Raw genomic sequence first — 6,818 nt, 5'->3', positions numbered from 1 at the left:
CCAAAGGCCAGCCACTTATAAGGCAGTGGCTCCGCCCAGTGCTGGGCGGGAAGGCGGCAGAGGAAGAGGGAAGAAGAGCTCCAAGCCTGCCATCTACCTGCAGTTAGTTTCTCCAGCCACCTCAGCTGGCCCACTTAATGCCTGTGTAGCAAATTGGCTAGCGCGCTTCTTGGGAGACACTCTCCTGGCTGAGGTGGACAGTTTGAGTGATAGATACTCACAAATGGCAAGTACCCGGGCTCCAGCAAAGTGGCAAAGGGACAAGATAACCTGAAAAAAGAGGTCAGGAATCAGGCTGGGGTCTGGCTTTGTTCCACGGCCTCCCCAGAGTCTAGCCCTGGGAGGGCTGGGTATCATTGACCTGGGTGCCCAAGGATCTCCTCATCCTGGTGGAACTTAAGATCCAGCCACACGGGGCTGGAGAGACAGTTCAGTGGTTAAGAGCACTGCCTACTCTTCTAAAGGACCCAGGTTCAATTCTCAGCACCCACATGGCAGCTCATAACTGTCTGTAACTCCAAGATCTGACACCAGCACACATGAATTAAATAAAATATTTTTTAAAAATCCAGCCACACGTCACAGGTCAGCAGGCACTGGTAAGAAATGAATGTCTAAGGCAATGGTTCTCAACCTGTGGGTTGAGACCCTTTTGGGGGTCAAATAACCTTTTCACAGGAGTCACCTAAGATGATCCGAAAACTCAGATACTTACACTATAATTCCTAACAGTAACAGAATTGCAGTTATGGAGCAGCAATTAAAAATAATTTTATGGTTGAGGGTCATCACAAAGGAGGAAGTATATTATTAAAGGATCTCTGTGTTAGGAAGGCTTGGAACCACTGGTCTAGAGTCTTCTATCTAGATTTTCCCAGGCCCTACAGCCCCTCTCGGAATCTACGAGCCTCTTTCTCAGCTCAGCAGGTTTGCTCTGAGGAACGGGACAAGGTTTATCTGATCCCTAGGAGAGCTTTCGTTGCCTTGTTCCCGTCAGAGGCCCAGAGGCTAGAGCACAATCAGTTGAGCTCTTCCCGAGCCCCACGTTACCAGGGTTCACTGTTCTGCCCTGGTGTGAAGTCCATGAAAAAGAGCCAATGGGGAGATGCACCAAGGAACTGAATCCCGGTAAGTGGGGAGCCCCCAAACCCTCATTGCTCCTCACCCCACACTGAAGGTGCCTTTCAGAAGAGAGGGATGTGACTGAGATCACAGAAGGCTGATCTCAGGTCAACCCTGGGACCCTCCCTCCTCCTTCCTATCTCTACGTACCTCCACCACCCTGTTCCCCTGGGCTTCTTAACTGGAAGCAGATCAGGAGCTGCTCAGAGACGCCAGCAGCTGGCCCCATCCTACACCCCCCCCCCCGCCACCCCCCCTACCCCCGCCTCTGGCTCTGCTGAAGAACTTTGACCCTTGCCCTTTACTCTCTCAATCTGCCTTCTCCTCCTGAGGCCAAGGACTAGTCATCCTGGATATGACCTTCCAGACCAAAGAATGACGCCTGTACAGGGGCAGCTAGAGCAGTGAGCTTATCCTGGGACCTCAGTAGGGTGGGGACACGCTGCCTCCACTTCCTGGGGAAACCCTGTGTACATAACCCAGGCTGAGCCCTTACATCTTGCTTGGAACTGAGCTGAACAGCCAGCCACACGTTGAGCGTGTGAGCAGGAGACAAAAGCACTCCTCAGTCCACCACCCTTGGGGTCTCTACTCAGCCAGCCGCTCAGCGGTGGCTCTAAGGAGGCCTTGTGTCTGCCAGGCCGGGCATTTGAGGTAGGCGGCTACTTCCCATCACAGAAAGGACCTGTAGCAGAACCTGGAAACCCATACTCAAGTGTGTGGATACAGCTCACTCGTCACTCCCTCTCCATGCCTCCCTTTCCTCTTCTCTTCCTCAGTTTCCCAGTCTAGACAGCAGGATACAGATCTTTCCTAAAGGACCCTTGCTGCCTGCTGCAGACCCACAGGGACCCCAAAGGCTCAGATCAGTAAGCCTAGCACAGACACCCTGTGCCACCTAGCGGACAAAGGTGGAACTTCATGACAGATCGAGGGGGCTGACCGGGTTTTATGCTGAACCAGCCTCCTGAGGAACCAGGCAATTACCTAGATGCCACAAAAAGAAGAGGCAGAAGCAATGAAAATTGCTCCCGTGATTTCTTCTAATGGGAAAAACCGAGGGTGCCTTCATGGAGAACGTGCTACCCAGACAAAGGGTGACACAACTCAGCAGTGGAGAGGACAGAAACAGGTGACACATGCAAGTGACATGGCATTAGGTGTTGGGGGGAATTGGGATCCCTGGGTTGATTCATATGTGATGTGTGTGTTCAGGCAGCAGGGGCTAAGGTACATGTAGATGTATAGCCCAGCCATTCCTGGGTAGAATTCCAAGGCAGCAACGCCTGGAAAGAATGGTTCACCCTCTGCCGTCAAAGCACATGACCTTTTTATAGAATTCCCTTCACCAAGCTGATCACGAGCTCCTTCATCTCTCTCAGAACTGTTCCTGCCTCTGGCAGCTGCTTCTAGGCAGTTCTCACGTCTAAACCCCAGGTATATGGACAGCTATTAGGGGTCAGTACTAAGCAAAGAGGCAGCTATATCAGGCTCAGACATCCTCCTCCTTCCGTCAGAGCGGGCTTGACTCTGTTCCCCTCCCCAGTCCCATCAACACTCACTGCCCATCACCCTCTCTCTCTCCATATATACCTCTTCAAGTGGTCACCAAGAAGGATGTGTCTTTCTGTCCTTCCTCTGAGCTGTACCCTCAGTCCCCACATTCACACACCCATCTTTTTTGTTTGTTTGTTTGGTTTTGTTTGTTTTTTGTTGTTGTTTTGGGGTTTTTTGTTTTTTTGTTTTTGTTTTGTTTTTTGTTTTTCAAGTCAGGGTTTCTCTGCATAGCCTTGGCTGTCCTGGGCTCGCTTTGTAGACCAGGCTGACCTCGAATTCACAGCGATCCCCCTGCCTCTACCTCCCGAGTGCTGGGATTAAAGGCGTGCGCCACCACTTCCCGGCTTTTTTGTTGTTGTTGTTTTGTTTTGTTTTTTTGAGATAGAGTTTCTCTGTATAACCACCTTGGCTTTCCTGGAACTCTCTCTGTAGACCAGGCTGGCCTCGAACTCACAGTGATCCGCCTGCTTTCACCTCCTGAGTGCTGGGATTAAAGGCGTGCTCACGCACGGCTTCCTTACCACCCGCCTACCTCTCACGGCTTCAAGCCCCTTTCTCATTGTCCAGTTTAAATCGTGGGCCCAGCAGCCTTGTGGACAATGGTGGCTGAGCCCTCTGCTTCTTCATCACCCTCGATGGCTTGTTCTCACCTGCACACCAGCCATTCCCCACTCACCCTCAAACAGCCATCTTCCCTATTCCGCGTTCTTCCTTCAGCCCCTGCCCATTCCTGGGTTTTGGCTGCTGACCACATCATTCGCCATCTCCCCAGACTTCTGCTCCCTCTCTTCAGGGCTCTCCACTCTGCCCTTCATCCCACTGTTCCCCCGGGGACCCTCCCATCCAGATAGCCGAGCCCCAGAGGGAGCAGGGAGGGCTCACATCCTAAAACCCTGGAGCCATCAGCTGTCATCCAGGCCTGTTTCTTTCGGTTTTGTTTTTGGTTTTTGTTTTTGTTTTGTTTTTTGAGACAGAGTTTCTCTGTGTGGCCTTGGCTGTCCTGGACTCATTTCGTAGATCAGGCTGGCCTCGAACTCACAGTGGTCCGCTTGCCTCCGCCTCTCTAGTAATGGGATTAAAGGGGTGCGTCACCACACCTGGCTCAGGCCTGCCCTCCTCAGCTGCTCATTTCAGGTATAGGCACCCAGTCTCTGTTGTTTATGGACAAAACTGGGAAAGGTTCCCTGCTCTGCTGACACCTATATTGCCAGCTCTCACTCTGCCCCTTCTGTCCGTTCCATCTTCCCACCAGCCTGTGCCTGGGGCATCTCAACTTTGATTCTCCATATTTCTCATAATCAAGTTATCAAAAATGCCCTGCCAGCCGGGCGTGGTGGCGCACGCCTTTAATCCCAGCACTCAGGATGCAGAGGCAGGCGGATCACTGTGAGTTTGAGGCCAGCCTGGTCTACAAAGTGAGTCCAGGATGGCCAAGGCTACACAGAGAAACCCTGTCTCGAAAAACAAAAACAAAACAAAAAAATGCCCTGCCTATATCTTATCCTGAGGAAACCCACCCAAACTCTGAGAAAGCCTACAAAAAAACCCAGCCTGGGAGCCAGGAGGATGACTTGCTTGGTAAAGCGCTTGCTTTGCAAGCATGAGGGTCTGGGTTTGAGCCCAGAACCCACTTACTAAAACAAGAGTACTGGCATGCTCTTGTGATCTGGGCACTGGGGAGGCAGAGACGGGAAGATCCCAGGATGCACTACTGGTCATTAGGCTCAGGCTGGTCAGAGAGTTTTAGGTTAAGCGAAAGACTCCGAATCAGAAAGTAAGCTGAACAGCACCCGAGGAATAACACTCCCAAACTGACTTCTGGCCTACACACAGACACATGAGTGCATGCGTGAGTGCTTGCGTGCGTGCATGTGTGTGTGTGCATGTGTGTGTGTGTGTGTGTGTGTGTGTGTGTGTGTGTGTGCGTGCCTGTGTGTGTGCAGATATATACACACATAGGCACACACACACATACACACAGGTACACACACACACACTGAGTTCAAAGCCAAACTGTTCTAAAGAGGGACTTCAGTACAGTCAGGACCACCCAGAGAAACACTGTCTCAAAAACCAAAAAGCTAAGTTCAAGCCAGTACAGTTTTTGCATCTGTAGGTCCAACACTTGGGAAACAGAGGTGAGAGGACAGCCAATGAGCCTAACCTGAACTTCATTGTAAGATAGTGCTAAAGCTTGGGGAAGCTGCCTAAAGGGCAGCTGAGAGGAGTTTGAATATCTTCGCACTTAGATTTTTGTACGTGTGCATAGGTTGGGGGCGAGATGCAAGCATGTCACTGTGCATGTGGGATGATCAGAGAACAACTTGCAAAACTACCCCCTCTGGGCATCCCTCTGGGACAGGTTAGCTCTCCGTGTGACGGAGAGGGAACAGAACAGTAAAACAGTCCAAGTGTAACAACACTGTGTCCGTTGGGGTCCCAGGGATTGAACTCGGGTCATCCATCTTGGTAACAGGTGCCTAGTAAAGGTAAGTAAGACTGAGGCATCTCCTTGGCCTGGAGTATTTTGTGCTATTTCTGCAACATGTTTGAATGTCTAGAATTTCATAAAATAAATATCAAAACAGAAGACAAAGAAACCTCCATCCCCAATACCTCTGATCTAAACCTATGCCTCCCCAGCCTTCTGTATCTCAAGAAATGTCACCCTGTAGTCCCTAGCCCTCTCAAGTTTGAGCCTTGGGCAATTTCTCCCTATACTACTTTCAAGATATTCCCCGAACCCAGCAAATTTTGTGCCCCTTTACATCCCACGGTGCCAAGAGCCACCCGCCTTCTCATGCAGCTCCTGGCAAGGCTCCTGGCTCTCACAGCCCTTCTGCCTCCTGCAGCCCCAAGAGTGCCTCACGCCTCACGTAAGTGTACTCAGGAGTGTGTAATGTGTACTTCACTGGTAACTTGTCATGTGCTTGTCTAAGCTTGGTGAAAGTGGACTCAGGGAGCGAGGGGAGGCTTTCCTGTCCCAGACTCCAAAACGTTTATTTCAAATATGCTCCAAAACTGACCCCTAGCACTGCAACAGCAGAGAAGTAAATAAGACCAGCTAAGGGTACAAAAATGCTGTGTCCTTGAGAGAAGCCAGAGGGTCAACCGTTTCCAACTGATGTTACTGCTATTTGATCCTATAATGTAAAAATGCCCGTAGTGAGGTCACTGTGAGGAAAGGTCACCTGGAACTGCTTTACCTTGTCCCATTGGACTCTACTGCATGTTGTGAGAACCTGGTTTGATGTTATCTATCTGCCGCTGTGGTTTTTGTTTTTGTTTTTGATTTTTTTTACTCAGAAGCCCCACCAGCATCACCCAGGAGACACTCTCCTCCATCTAAGACTCTCTGGAACTCCAGAAGACTGTTTAAACAGAGCTCCCCAGTTGATTTCAGCTGGATGGTTATATATCCCCAATTCAATGGTATTGCTTTCTGCTTGCTCTTGGTGAAGCTGAGAGAGAATCTCTGCTGGATGTTGTTTCTTTGTTTGTTTAATTATTGAGACAGGGTTTCTCTGTGTACCCTTGGCTGTCATGGACTCACTTTATAGACCAGCATGGCCTCAAACTCACAGAAACCCACCTGCCTGCGCCTCCCCAAGTGCTGGAATTACAAGCCACAGCACCAGCTTCTGCTAAATGTTTTGAGTAACTGTTTTGATAATGTTCAGCTAGCTGCTGCTTTTCTCTATGTGCAGCTCGCTATTTGCTCTTGTATTTTTGCTTTCTACATACTTAATAAACTCATTTATAAACCAAAGGCAGACTATTGTAGATCATTCTCCGGGTACTTGGGAACAGGAGGCCTGGCTGGCACTGCCCACCTCTCCCTGAGCCAACTGGAGCTCAGCTTCTGTCCCAGTACATCCTTCCTATTTGAGACTCATTTAACGTTTCCCCCCATGCACCCTACAGCTGCTTCATTGGTGTTTTAGGGGTTCTGCTCAAAACCATCTCTTCCAGGAAACATTTCAAGATGACTTTATGTCAGGCCACCACACCATTCTGCTTTCCCCTCTGAATTCCTTTGTTCTTTCTTTCTTTCTTTAATAATGTATTTATTTTTATTTTATGTGCATTGTATTTTTGCCAGCATGTGTGCCTGTGGGTGTCAGATTTTTGGAGTTACA

This window comes from Acomys russatus, chromosome 3, assembly GCF_903995435.1.
Source record: "Acomys russatus chromosome 3, mAcoRus1.1, whole genome shotgun sequence".
In the NCBI taxonomy this organism is placed as follows: Eukaryota; Metazoa; Chordata; class Mammalia; order Rodentia; family Muridae; genus Acomys; species Acomys russatus.
The sequence above is the reverse complement of the archived record's forward strand: the minus strand, read 5'-3'. Positions refer to the sequence as shown.